Source organism: Typopeltis vanoorti, chromosome 1, assembly GCF_054136105.1.
Source record: "Typopeltis vanoorti isolate ZY-2024b chromosome 1, IOZ_Tvanoo_1.0, whole genome shotgun sequence".
NCBI classification, from domain to species: domain Eukaryota; kingdom Metazoa; phylum Arthropoda; class Arachnida; order Uropygi; family Thelyphonidae; genus Typopeltis; species Typopeltis vanoorti.
In genome coordinates, this window is record NC_143549.1 from 67,292,707 (window position 1) to 67,307,954 (window position 15,248).

The following is a 15,248-nucleotide window of genomic DNA, read 5'->3' on the forward strand; positions in this document are numbered from 1 at the left end:
AAAAAAAATTCTCATCATTTTCTGATGTATACCCTCAAGAAGCGTACCAGCTATTATAACAATATAACACAATTAAGATTTCATGACTAGTTCCTAATCAACACTAAAAGTTTGATTAGGAACTAGTCATGAAATCTTAACTATGAAAATGAAAACTAGTCATCACTAATTTTCATCCAAACTGATATATTATTTGTCAGGCCTATGATTTAATCTGTACTTACATTTTGTTCAAAAATACCTTCTGTTTCAAAATACCTAGATCTAGGTTTTCCTTTGGATTTTTTTTTCCCCTGTCATTTTGTCAACTTGTTAATCTTGCAAATTCCATCCTGTTTATTTGTCATAACGAACTTTGTCATGACCACAAGATAATTTGTAGCTGATGCAGGTATTTCAAATGGAGAAAGGAAAACTTGGCATATTGAATAAGTACAGTGAAATGAAACTAAACACTTTTTACAAGTGAATAAATAAAAGAGGCAATGTAACCGATTTGTAAAATAAATTCAAAAATTGCAACCACTAGAATTGAACTAACATGTTTTCAAAGCTTGCACATTTATATTACCAGTTCAAATTTGCTAGACTGGATTGGGAAACAGCATGAATTATGCATTAACATCAACATGCAGTTACTATAAATTGCTTATCTTTTTATAGGACTAAGCTAATTTTTCTTCAGGAGCAGATATATGAGATAACTTGTTGCAAGATCTCTCTCTCTCTCATATAAAAAAGTATTTATCCAAATGCTAACTAAGAGATAATTCGATTCTAGTTCACTAAAAGTTTGTAGCTGCAGTGACAAAGTGAAAAATATAACAGGAATTATATGGTATTCTGGTTTCTCAGTTATTTAAAAGTTGTGAAGTTATTAAAAACATCTAATATGTGTAATTAATTGTCAACAAGCTTCTGTTGTGTAAAACTTTTATGTACCATTACCCCTGATGATGCAAGTCTTACAACACATGAAACTTGTCGGGTTTTTTGTTTATTGTTAATAGACTCTTTATATTAATATGTGGTCTCAATACCAAAAACTACCTACAGGAATTATATATTTCTGAAGAGAAAATATAAACGTTTTGGCATAGGCAGCATGTTGGTAAGCAGCTTAAGGTAACTTGAAGGCTGATGTTCATGCAACCACAGTGTCACTCAATGCTTTCTTCCCATATGGTTAGGAATTTAATATAACATAAACATGCAAGCTCAGAAATCTTATTTATTTATGTTTGCAGTTAGTGACAAAGTGAAAAATGTAACAGCAATTATATATATTTTGAAGATGACAAATTCCTAACAATCTTTTGACACTGGCAGTAAGTTGATACATTAGGCTAATGGCAGTAAGTGCATTAATAATGAAGATTCTTTTTTGATATTTTCATTTTTAATGTTATTCTGCCACTGTTGTAATCGGCTCACGTCCTAATTTTTCAGAGAACTCTTATATCTTCGTTTCAGTCTTTCATCTACCGTTTTATTTCTCACCTACCTCTCGGATCCATATATGTTAAAAATGGTTTGAAACAGTCTTGTATTTTGCAAGTTTGATCTTTTGGATGATTTCTTTCTTGTTCCATATAAATTCATTCAACTAACTCCTGTCTGTGCCAGACTTATTACATAATCTACAGTATTTCTACATTCATTTTGCCATTTCGACTAAAAATTGTGTTTGAAATATGTAACCTACTGACAATGCTTTCCTCCATATCTCAGTTTTTGCACTGCTAATTTTCATACCAAATTTGTAACTAATTATTTAATTTGGCAATTCAGCATTGAAGCAAATTTGTTTCAAGGTAGCAGTAAAGAGCCAGCTTAATATCACCTAGACTTATTTAAAAAGGAATAAAGGCATATTCACAGTAAAGATAATTTAATAAAATTATAGTTTGTGCGATGCAGTGAGCCATCTTCAATGTAGAGAAAAACAATGGAAAATCCAAATACTACAAATTTAAGCTGTTTATCTTATTCTGTGCAATCATGAGGATGCTACGTTGTAAACAGTTATGCTATTTGTGTCCTAAATTTAAAAAATAAAATTAAATTATAATCATGCATGTTAATGAGAACAATTTTTCAGAATGATATAGAACCTCAGCATTTCCTTGGAAGAGGAATTCAGATTTCAAGACTTTGTATCATTCCAGAGAATCTTGTGGCTAGTGATAATCATTGCTCTGCAAGGTCAGACTTGTGGCATTTATTCAACTGAATATGTGATTGGTGTTTTGATGTGTTTTTCAAATGATAAGCCCATTCGTCTAAAACAGGACAAGTTACAGGTACATGGAATTTGATAAATATCATGTACCAAAAAATGAAGAAATGGTTACAATTTTATCCTTACGACATGGCAACAGTAGGCTAATATGGTTGACAGGTTTATATGTAGCAATAAATCAAAATTTCCAAGGAGAATAAAAAAAAGAGGCCATGAAATGTTCCTAAATATATGGGAAGGGACCCTGTAGAGGCAATCGCTTCTCAGAATTCAGAAACATTTGATTTTATTGGTGATATTTGGATTGTAACCATTAAGAGGTTTGATTGAAAGTCAAAATTTCTTGCTGAAGAGCCATTTTTAAGTGGATAAAAAAACCCTAAATCCTTGATTTGATTATTCCAGTTTTTCAGAAGGATGATGCACAGATGTTTGAAGTTATTTTATGTCCAGAAGAAGTAGGTTTATAGTATATTGAGAGCTGTCTGTTTCTCACTTGATTAGAACATCTAAAAGGATTAAATTTCATTTAACTCATTTACCCCTGATAAATCTGATGCTGGGATGTAAATCATTAACTTCTTGTAGGAAGAACTGTTACATCTTTCTCTATATGCTTTCATGCAGCACTCAATGTAATGGATTCAAAGTGATGATATGATTTTAAGAAAGAATATTTTTTTTAATTTAAATAATGGTTGGCTAAAGTCAGAGACCAAGGTGACCCATGATAGTTTCCTATATTTGTTTATATAGTTTAATATTCCAAATTAAACAACCTGAATTTATACCACAATTAATCTAAGAGGGCAGCCAGTTTTATGTAGTTTAGGCAGACCACATATCCTAGGTAAGTCTGGAATGATAGGTTTTGAGTTTTTTAAATAGCTGTTTGATGGAGAGATATGTCATCTAACAGTACATTGAGTTAGTAAGCTGGCTATCTATTGGTGTAAGGTTTCTGCTAATGCCAGCATAAGCTATTATAATCATAAAGGAGAATATCCATCTTTCATTTGTAAGATTGAGGACTAAGATTTTTATTACTCTTTAAACTTTGAAGGGATTTTAATTCATAATTGGAATATTAGAATATTGGTGACTTTGAACCATAATTTAACCTATTTGTACATTATATTTAATATTGCATTCCTTTATAAAGGCAAATCTACACATTCTTCTTGATGATATTACTTAAGGAATAAGTTACTAGATTTAATAGAGACATATGCATTAGACATAGCATGTTTTTTAAATAACAGTTGTTGAAATTTTTTTTTTTCTGCTTGGTAATAAATTAAATTAAAGATGCCAAGAAATTATAATCTTGGTTTATTCTTTATCCAAGTATAAGCAAACAAAGTTTGCACATGAAGTATCTTCACGATACTTGTACATAGAGGCTAATGACTTCACATTAATTGCCTTAGTATCACATAATGCAAAGCATTATATGAAGGGATACTACCCAGACCAGTTTCAACCTTTACTGAGGTCTCATCAGTGGGAGCCAGACCCAGAAGCGATAGCAAGGTTGAAGTAATGCAGAAGTCATATATTTCCCGTATACAAGTAGTGAAGCTTAGCATTACACACACCCAAAAGGATGTATGCTTTGCATTATGGGATATGAAGGCAATTAATGTGAAGTCATTAGCCTCTATATATAAGTAGCTTATTCAAGAAAATACTTCATGTACAAGCTTTTTTGTTTGGCTTATATTTGAATAAATAATAAATCTTTAATTTTAAATAATGGCTTCACACATGTAAGAGAAAATGAAATAGAATTTATTACTCCTATATATTTCGCTCAATATGTCACGAGCTTCATTCATTGTGAAGGCAGAAGAAACAATTAACAGCACTTTGCAAAACTCAGAGATAGGCATACAGTCTATCTGATTAAGATTAGGATGATGATATAGGGCTTCACACTATTCAAAAAATAGTGTATCAAATTTGAATCTACTGTAGTGTAGCATCTTGATATGGTTCCAGTGAACCCAATGTCTAATGTCAATGGCATGAGAAGCAAGTTCTGAACCTTCAGATTCCAAAGATCTTATACAATCTTCATGCTATTAGATTCCAATAGTAGCAGAACAGGGTATCTGATAAAAACCAGGCAAGGAGAGAGGTAATCACGTATCTTTGATACATGGTAAGAAAGATGTTTCTTACCACGTATCAAACTTTCTTAAAACTTCTGGGCTGATTTGAAGGTGGTATACAAATTATATCTGTGAAGGGTTCTTACTATTTATTCAGATGTTCCTTTAAGGTAGGGTATGTTGATCATTCTTTATTCATCAGGGCCCTTCACACATTATATGTGCAAATCTTGATTCTATGTAGGTCAGTGAAGGAGATCTGCATGTCTGAACACATAAGAGATGTTGAAAACAGAAGACAGCATAAATCAGATTTGGCATCCCATACAACTACCACAGGCCATCAAATAGTTTGGCAACAAACAAAAACCTTATATTGATTGTAATTGTTTTACAAAAAAGTTCAAACAAATCTGAAATAATGCAGATCCCCATACAATGTCACAAAAATCAAGGCATAATCTGACACCAAGTTTAGTCTGCTGTCATTAAAAATCTAACTGCTGCACGATGCTACAGAACGTGACAGCAGCAACAACTAGCATTGCAACATGCATACAGTAATTAATTTAACATTTTTATTCATGTTACCGATTGTGAAGTTCTGATAACATCTAATATGTGTAATTAATCACTTCTAGTTTCTTTTCTGTACAACTTTTGCTAATACCCTGACACTTATGAAACTTGTAGGGGCGAGAAAGTTGAGACTGAGCATATATATGTGGTAAGCGGTGATAAAGGTGACTGGGCAAGGCAGGTGTGGTGGGGGAAATTACAACCAACAAGTAGCTTGGGTGGGACTGGTTATAGACCTAAAAGTTAACTGCTGTGTTTATTTACAAATGACACAAGGATTAGAAATGGTATCACCGATTCAGTTTATTTGCTCCAAAATCATAAGAATGAGTGAAACATGGTTGAATAAAAATGATATCCTAACAAGAACAAAAATGGAAGGGTACAGTGTTTTTTGTGAAAGGATAAGAAGGGAGGGGAGGAGTGGTGCTGATGATATCAGGAGAATTATGTCCCCCATAAGGTCGACATGAAAGAGGGAAATAGTGGCAACGGGTTATGAGGTGGTGTGGTGTGAGGTGGAGGTTGACAGGAAGGCATATTTAGTTGAATTTTGCTATAGGCCAGGGAATGTGGAGGGTGGTGATGAAGAAATGTATAAATGACTTGGGTTAGTGAACAAAGGAAGGGTAATTATTGTGGAAGATTTTAATTATGGGAGTATAGATTGGAATGTATAGAGATAGCATTTGGGAATAAGGAAAATGAAGTTGAGTTCTTGAGAGACAACTATGCAGCAGACATGTAAAGAAAGGCATGGGAGGACCAAGAGTTTCAGATCTGATCATTTCATCAGAGGATGTAATTGTAAGTGGGGTTTCAGTTTCCTCCAGATGGTAAGGGTGATTATGAAGTGCCTCATGCAGACTTCTGTGAGGAAAGGATATATGTGGAAGTATATACAAGGCTGGTGATTATGACAAGCTTAGAAACACAGCTTGGGGCTTTAGCATGGAATGAAGAGTTAAGTGATAAGGAAATAAATACTGCTTGGGAACTGACAAAGAAATACATAGCAGCATCAATGTATGAATCTAGATGAAGGCACTTTGGAGGCAGTAAAAGATGAATAATGGTAATAATAAGTTACATGAAAATTATAAATAACAAGCCAAGATGACTGCAGTTTTTTCATCTCAAGATTTTGGTTCCAGGTACGGTGATACCAGGTGGGGGGGGCTGTATTTCAATGAATTGCCTGTGGATGTAAGGATGTGCTACGAGAGTGTAGTTACCCGTTTGACATCACGGCGACTTCAGCAGTTCCATTCAAGTTCCTGACAGAAAATCAACCTAAGCTAATAAACTCAGTTAATAAAGACAACAAAAGTGCATTATGAGCAGAAATTGGCAAATCAGGCAAAGAACAACATTAGACAGTTTTTTTATATATGTAGAAAGCAGAAGGAAGAATGATTATGGTAAGATGATGTTAATGGATGAAAATGGTAGTGTAAAATCTCGTGATAAATTTTATTGATTAAATTTTCGAGATCGATTTCACAAAGGTTTCCGAACATATAGAAATTAGAAATTATAATATAATAAAATGAATGTTATACTTCTACTGTTAAAATGCATAATTTAATGTACATTGGAGTATATGTAAAATGGAAAGTAAGGGATTAACGCAGATTATAGCAACGACGAGGTAAAAACAAAAGTTTGCAGGGTCTTGCAAATATACAAATATGCGCCCAAGAACGGAGGGAGCCGAAGTGACATCATTGTGCTGGAGGGTAATCCTGGAAACTACATCGTGGAGAACAAAGGATTAGCGATGATATAAAAGGGCTCTTGGCTCCTCTCTCGGTTTCTACAGCAGAACCGTCCAGGCAACAGCCAGTGACCAGGAAGAAGACGCAATGTCAAGCTAAATTAACTGCGGTTTGTTCAAGTCAATTGAACTGTGTTTGTAAAAGTCAATGAAAGTAAGCATAATTTTGTTAATGTCTTAAAAGTTTAAAACTGAGAATTGTATGTGTGCTTACAGGAAACTGTTAGCATTTAGTTAGTTAATAAATTACGGTAATGAAAGGGAACACGAATGTTAACCCATATATGTAGTAAACAAAGTTAAGCTATATGTAACATAAGGAACAACTACATGTCTAAGTTAAATAACTAAGCATTGTGACAGGGTTAACTAAGTGTTTTCTGTATAATATTCAGTTGCGTATTTTGCCTATTGTGTATATGAAAGGCCTTAAAGAGTTAATGTCTCTTATTTGCTAGTGCATTGTACTATTTTACTAAGTTAAAATAAAATGTTTTGTTTATGTAACTAACTTGCCTGATCTATTGCCAATACACTGTCTCCAAAAAAATTAGCGAACCTGAGAGCCTGTATGATTAAGAATCGCCACAACTAGCTATAAAGGATTGTGTATGTTAAATTTGATTTTGCATATGTTCCATACCTAAATTCTCAAGCTATATATATAATTTAGAATGGCGCAGTCATTAAACAAATAAAAGTTTCTAAATTGCATAGTTTGAGAGTTGGTAACCTGTTTGTCATGGACAGACTAATAACAAAGGTCTTACTAGCAGTGGGAACATAAAAGAGATTATAAGAGATTAATAGCGAGGTCTATATTAAGCTGATTATAGTTACAATTGAGTAAAGTAGAAAAAGTAAGTTAGGCATAAAGTGAACGTGTAAAGGAATAACAAATGGCGCAAGCGACAACATCTTAAATAATTTTACAACATCTCATATATTTCACATCTTAAATATTCTTAACATAATAAAGAATATTTTACAGTAGAATGGTAACTGCTGCAAAAGACATTGTTGAGATATTCAGTGATCAATTTATAATGGTGTTTCATCCTCATCACTGAAATCATGAGAAACCTAAGTGTAGAGGATATAGAGGAGGATGGCTTAATTGTAAGTAAGTAGAAGTATTTTTAGGAAATAAATAACCTTGATGGCAATAAGACGATAGGATTTGATGACATGTCACCACGCATCTTAAGGGAATGTTCCAGGGAATTGGCAGTAGCATTAGCATGCCTGTTTAATAAGCATCTTACATTACAGGTTTCAAGGGAATGGAAAAAAGGTAAAATTGTTCCACTGCATAAAGGTGGTGATGAGGCTACAAATTATAATCCAATCAATATATATCTGGAGTGGTGAAGGTACTAGAGACTGGTGAGAAGTAAGATACAGAAATGGAGTGATAACAGAAGTACTCTCTGTAGTCATCAGCATGGATTTATTAAAGGAAGATCATGTTTTATAGCAAGTTGATAAATGTCTTGGAAAAGGGAGATGCATATACAGCAGTATACTTAGATTCTGCAAAAACTTTTGATAGACTGCCGCATGACAAGCTGTTAAATAAACTGAGATGGATGGGATTGGATAACAGACTTCTGAGTTGGATCAGTGACTGGCTGTCAAATAGGTATCAGAAAGTAGTATATGGGAGTGCAGTATCCCAAAAGAGGAAGGTCACTAGTGTTGTGCTGAAGGGGTCAGGTTTGGGACCATTCTTGTTCAGTTTGTATATTAATAATATTGGGACTGGTTTAACTGGTGATATGCAGCTGTTTGCAGATAATGCAAAATTGGGGAGAGCAATGCAGAGTCAAAGAGATGTTATGTCCTTACAGGAAAACATGAATAGATGGAATTGGCAGTTAAGTGGAAATGTCAGTTAAACTCATATGGATTATTGTGCACAAATTTGGTCACTGGATTTTCAAGGTGATGAGGATATGTTAGAAAAAGTCCAGAGAAGATTCACAAAGGTGGTCAATGGTCTTTCGAAAGTGGAGTAGTATGAGGATATATTGATAGAATGTAAATTGTAAAGTCTTGTGAATATGAGGCGGATGAGAGGATATCAGTGAGACAAACTAGTCAGAGGTTAAACGTGTGGACAGACTTATGTGTTCGTCGAACATGTTGTTTATTATTTTAACGGTATAATAGAACACAGAAACTAAGTAAATAATTAATTTATTAACTTGATGCTAAGTTAATGTTGATGAGCTAAGTTGATGCTAAGAAAAAACTAGCACTTTTCTAGGACTCTAGTAATATATGATAGCTCCCCCCCCCCCCCGATAGAGGGTGTCAAAATAAGGACTCTAGAGAGAGTTGCTGCTACAATTTTGTTTAAGTACACCATGTTGTTTTAGTCTCGCGTATTGTGACAAACAGTGTTTTTGTGTTCTGAAGATGCTGGTTATAACACCAGCGAAATATCAGCATCAAGTTAATAAATTAATTATTTACTTAGTTTCTGTGTTCTATTATACCGTTAAAATAATAAACAACATAGTCAGAGGTTGTTATCAGATTGACATATGGGGGGGGGAGGTAGAACAACAGGCCATCCAAGAGAAGTGAGGAGTAGGTTCTTTACATGGAGAGAGGTCAGTGAGTGGAATGCATTGCCTGAGTATGCTGTGAATGTAAATACACTGAATTGCTTTACAGCACAGCTAGATGAGAGTTGTATGCAATAGTGTGTAACTCCATGGATGTCAGATGTAATCATTATCAAATTCCTGACATGTACCCTCAACGGTGTACAAGATATGATAGTACTACATGAAAAACTTACATCATTACTAATTTAATAGCTGCAATTTTCCTCCAAATCAATCTGTTACCTGTCATCAAGACTCCAACATTAACAGATCTTATATTTCTATCTTCTAAGGCACTTTTTACTGCACCTTGATCTTCTCTGGGTTTTTTCCTGCCAACTTGGCAAAAAACATTTGTTTTGCTGATCTTTCCTCTTCTGTTCTGTTTAAGTGACCATACCATCTGAGATTAGCTCTGCTAACACATTCCTGGATGCTAATGTCAAGTTCTTTCCTAATATCCTCATTTTTAATATGATATTGCCATTGATGCCATCTGTTCACGCCCCTAATCTTTCTCAGGGCTCTCATATCTGTGGTCTCCAGTCTTTGGTCAAGTGTTTTATTTCTAACTGAGCTCTCAGATCCATAAGTTAAAATTGCTTTGAAACACTCTCTTGTATAATAATTAATAAAAACATACTTCATTTAGATAAATATTAAAAAGAATTGTTGAAAGGGGACATCCCTGTCAGACTTCTTGGTTTATCTCTCTTGGATATGATAGTTCATAATTTAATCTTATTTGTATTTGATTATTTTCATATATACTTATGATAGCCTTTAGAATATTATTTGGTATTTATCTTTATTTTAATATGCTAAAAACACTTCTTCTAACTTTATCAAATGCTTTTTCAAGAGTTTCAAGAGTTAAGATTCCTTGTTGAAGAAATGCCTCAGAGGAACAGATGTTGGAAGCTCATCATCATCTTCCCTATGTTGTTAAACAATTACACAGTTAACACATGTGATGCACTTATTATAAGGTTGAATGAAATAAATACAGCACATAAATAAACATATGTTTAATCAATCCTATATTTCGTCTCAGTCACAGAGACATTGTCAAGGAAAGAATATTATTATTATGTATACAGGTACTCCACCATGGAGTCAAAATATTCATCGTGGGTGACCCACACTATCCATTAACACATCTCCTTAACTGTATTTACTGTTGGGGCACTCGACCACGTCTGGCAAACCTTCATTTTCCTGAATCATAATTTATCACAAATTCGTTTTGGATTATTAAATCCATAATTCTCTATATTTCACAATGCAAAATAAGTTCCATTAATATTTTTGTGATAACTGGAAGTATATACTGGTTAAATGTCTTCCTTTTTAAACAGAGTGGGACATCATCAGTTTTAAAAATGCTTTTCAATTTTCTGAATGCACTCCAGGCAAGTTGAACTCTTCTATTTATTTCCTTTTGGAGTCCACAGTTTACATCAATGAGATGACCTAAGTATGTATATGAAGATTTTGGGTGATAGAGAGTCTCCTTGTCGGACATCTTTTCAATTGATATTTTATTGCTACTTGTGTTGGATTGCTGCTGTTGCACTGTGGTATATTTCCTGGAGGAGGTACATATATTCTCCAGGAACTCCCTGATTGTGGTGTGCTTTGATTATTGCATTAGTTTTGATATGGAATCAAATGCTCTTTCATAATCAATAAAGGCAATTGGTATTCTTCTGCTTTTTCTATTATTTGTTTTACTGCATGAATATAATGATCAATTGTGTTAAAGCCTTTACAGAATTCTGCTTGTTGATTTGAGTCTAGAAGAGGGGATTAACCTGTTTGTTATTACTTTTGTGAGAATTTTGTACAGATTAGAGAGGAGAGAATACTAATTGGTCTATAGCTCTTTACTTCTTTGTCTCCTTTTATAAATAACAATATCAGAGTAGCATTTTTCCAGTCTTCTGATATCTTCCCCTCTTCTAGGCATATATTTCGTAAATTTGTGACATGGTGAATTATGTTGTTTCCTCCCCATTTAATTAATTCTATGTGAATTAGGTCTTCACCAAGACATTTTCCATTTTTCATTTGTTTTAATGCTTGTTTTATTTCATCTGAAGTGAATGGGGGGGGATGAATTCTATATGCGATGGGAAAGAGTTATTTATATTTGACTTATCTATTGAAGGATCACTATAGAGTTCTTTATAAAATTCTTCTAGTCTGCTTAGGATTTGTTCTTGGTTCCTTGTTGTAGTTCCATTCTTATCTTTTATTGCAGTTACTTGACTTTTACCAACTGATAAGTGTTTTCTTAGTATTTTCACATTTTGATTGTTTTCAATTGTTTCTTTTATTTTTGTAGTGTTATAAGATCTTATTTCATTTCTTATCCCTTATTTGCATAGTTCTGCATATTCTATTTTAGAAGTTAAGTTTTTGTCTTGTTTCATATTTCGTCTCTTTTTTAGTAGTTGTAAGGTTTCCTCTGAAAGTTTATGGTCTTTTTGTTGTTTGTTGCTTTTGAATTTGTTGGCTGCTGACATTATTACTTCTGTTAGATTTTTGCTTATTTTATTTGTCTTCTTCAAAAATATTTATTAAGTCTAGTTTTTAATCGAGTTTTTCTTCGTAATCCTTCTTGTTTTCAATAGGTTTTAAGTCAAAATTCTTGATTTTTTTGCTGTTTAGCCTTTTATTCTTTTCAATTTGGGGTTTATTTTAATTTTGGCTCTTCACTTACTGTTTTTACTTGATTTAGTAGTAAGATATCTTTAACTTTTCTTTATTATTACACAGTATATAATAATAATAATTATTATTATTAAGAGATATCAGATACTTCCCTAGACAAGTCTGACTCCAAGGAGTCAGATTTGTCTAGGGAAGCCACATATACTATACACACCAGCTATCATACTTATTCTTGAATTCATTCACACTGCTTGCACTCACAACATCCAATGGCAATCCATTCCAATCATGCACCACGCTCTAATTCTTTATTTTATTATATATCTTTATTTCTTCATTTGAACATTCTCTATGTCCATTTCTTTTGGGGGCTTTCTTAAATATGGTTGTGAAACTTGGTCCCTAACAAAGCACTGGCAAATAAACTAGCAACAACTCAAAGAAAAATGGAGAGATTGATGCTAAGCATCACATTAAAAGATAAGAAGCGAAGCAGAAGCACCTGGATAAGAAACCAAACTTATATCACTGACATCATTCTTCACCACAAGCAACTAAATGGAAATGGGCCAGACATCTATCCAGAAGAGAAGATGAGCGATGGACTACCATACTAACGAACTGGATTCCAAAAGAAGGGAAACGAGGCCAAGGACGTTCTAAAAGAAAGGAGAGTGATGAATTATCACATTTTGTTGGAAAAAATTGGTCAACCATTGCCAAGAACAGGAAAGGTGGAAGGAACTGGAGGAGGGCCTTCGTCCAGCAGTGGACAGAAAATGGCTGAAAAGAAGAAGAAAATATTTTTGTTGTTTGAAGAAACAAGTGTAATATTTTGTTCTGATTTTTATGTTGTATTGTTCATTAAATACAATGTTCTCTATGAAAATAAATGATAATTTTATTTTATCGAAATGGTGGATATTATGGATCCATCTATATTTTATAGCCAAACATAGAAAGAAAGCAAAGTTTCGAAAATTTAGCAGTGAGCTACGAGAACAAGACTGGAATCAGAGTTGGCTTTGCTGCACTTTTTAAACTATATGAATTGTACCCACAATCAGTATATTCACATTTTATTAATGCACTGATTTCAATAGCCTGAAACATCAAGCTTCAAAGTGACCAAGTCCAAAAAAAAAAAAAAAATTACAAGCAGAAGTGGTCATATTCAACATACGTGATCTCTAGGCAAGTGCACAAAAAAACATTAAACTATAGAACTGAGAAGATTATATGTCTTACGTAGATATTATAATAGAAAATATTACAGATTCATCTATATTTTATAACAAAATGTGGACTAGCAAAAGTAAGAAATGTGGAAAACATTTCTTCCTTTCGAAAATTTACTAGAAGGTTATGTTCTTACAAACTTTGTGGTAAATTTTTGAAAGTTTTAAGTTTATTTCTCCATTTGGCTATAAAATATGGATGGATCCATAATATCCTCCCTTACAATATCTCAATAATTTCAAAATGAAGCACATCAGCTCTCTACTTAAAAATTTGACATTTATTATCTTTAGCCAAAACAAAATTTTATTTTCTCTTTTTATCAAAGTAGATCCTAAAAGTCTTCATTTTGGTAATGTAAAATAAACAAAAATAGGTGTTAAAAAACATTCTTTTTATATATATATATATATATATAGAAACTTGGAGAGTGTTGAATTCAGAAGAGAGAGAGAGCGCTTATGAAAATACCATCCTCAGCATCGGAAATTACTTTAGTTTGTACTACTCAAAAAACTTTCAAGTTTCTTAAGTAGTCCATGAAATACAGATTGATCTGCTTATTTTGCAATATCGAAATGAACATTCTTTGATTATTACTCATGTTCACACTGGACAGTGTCTGCATGTGCATAAACCAATGGTGAGAACTAGCTTTAGCATATGTATACCACTTTTATATCAGGCAGTCGCATTTTCACAAACTTATATGACATGTTAATTGCAAATTTTTTGGTACAATTTTATTTGTAAAATTAGCATTTGTGAAGTATATGGATGATATCTAATATTTCAAATGTAATTCAAAATGATTTCAAGTTTGTGTGTGTGTGTGCGTGCGCGCATGCACGCACACACAGTGTATCTCATATTGATCTTTTTGCTTTACATAAATTGCGGGCTTTCTGTATCCAATGACATTATAAACAGCTGTTATATGTATTTTCTGCAAACTTGAAAGGATGTTAGGAAAAATCTGTTTAGTTAGCTGTTATGTTTAGTGCTACAATAAATGTTTTGCTTACATGCATGCAGTATAAGCAAAATTGTACCTGTAGAATGAGTATTTTTCCATTCTGAGTGTCATTCCAGAGTCTAACTATGCTAATTGTTGCTAAATATAGTACATAGACCATAAATGTCTCTGCACAGTATTCAGTAATAAACAAAACTACTTGTTTTTCTTGCTTCTGCAGAATAGAGACTGTTGAGATTGGAATGTTTTTCATGGTATACAAACCTTTTTATTCCAGTCTTGGAAAACAACAGACATAGTAAAAATTTATCTATTCCTGAATAAAAATTAATACTATGTATTATAAGAAGTGGTTGATCGACAATACAATACTAGCAGATGTGAAATATCTATTGTTGCTAAGGCAGAAGAGCAGCTGCTGACAAAAAAAAAAAAAAGTAATGAATGTAAGATTTGCAAAAAGTATGGATAATTCTGATAATGATCAGATATGTATCCCAATTACTGTGTAAAAGATATACTGATCCTCGGTAAATAAAAGAAAATTCTTAGAAAATGAAATGAAATATAAATAAAACAGAGAAATACACATAACAAGCACAACAAATTTTACAAGATGACTTGCTGCTCCATCAACCCATGTGTATTCCTACCATGACTAAACGAATCACCTGATCAACGTTATCAGTTCATTAGATTAGCCCTCCCTACAGTTATTTACTGAACTACCAAATGTATACAGTGTTTATTAACGGTCGGTTATTTATACTTTGCAAACAAATCTTTTTCATTTCCTCTTAAGTTTTTTTTTTTAATTATGCCAATATAATTTCACTTATGCATGTCTAGAATTTATGGGATCACATGCTACTCGCTCCACCCAGCAACTTACAAGACACACATATAATATCACAAATGTTAGTTATTAATAATTCGTTTGCCAGTAATGAAAGTATTTCTATTCAAACTTTCTTTCCTTTACATTTCCCATTCTCAGATGACTTATTAATGATGGTTCACATATTTACAC

The 15,248-nt window shown here is 33.0% G+C and overlaps 1 protein-coding gene across 3 annotated transcripts in view; it reads right to left on the bottom strand.

The window, feature by feature from the left end:
* Nucleotides 1-15,248, bottom strand: part of LOC150110057 (CXXC-type zinc finger protein 1-like) — a 298,921-nt gene that overhangs the window by 235,800 nt on the left and 47,873 nt on the right. The gene's annotated exons all lie outside the window — the stretch shown is intronic.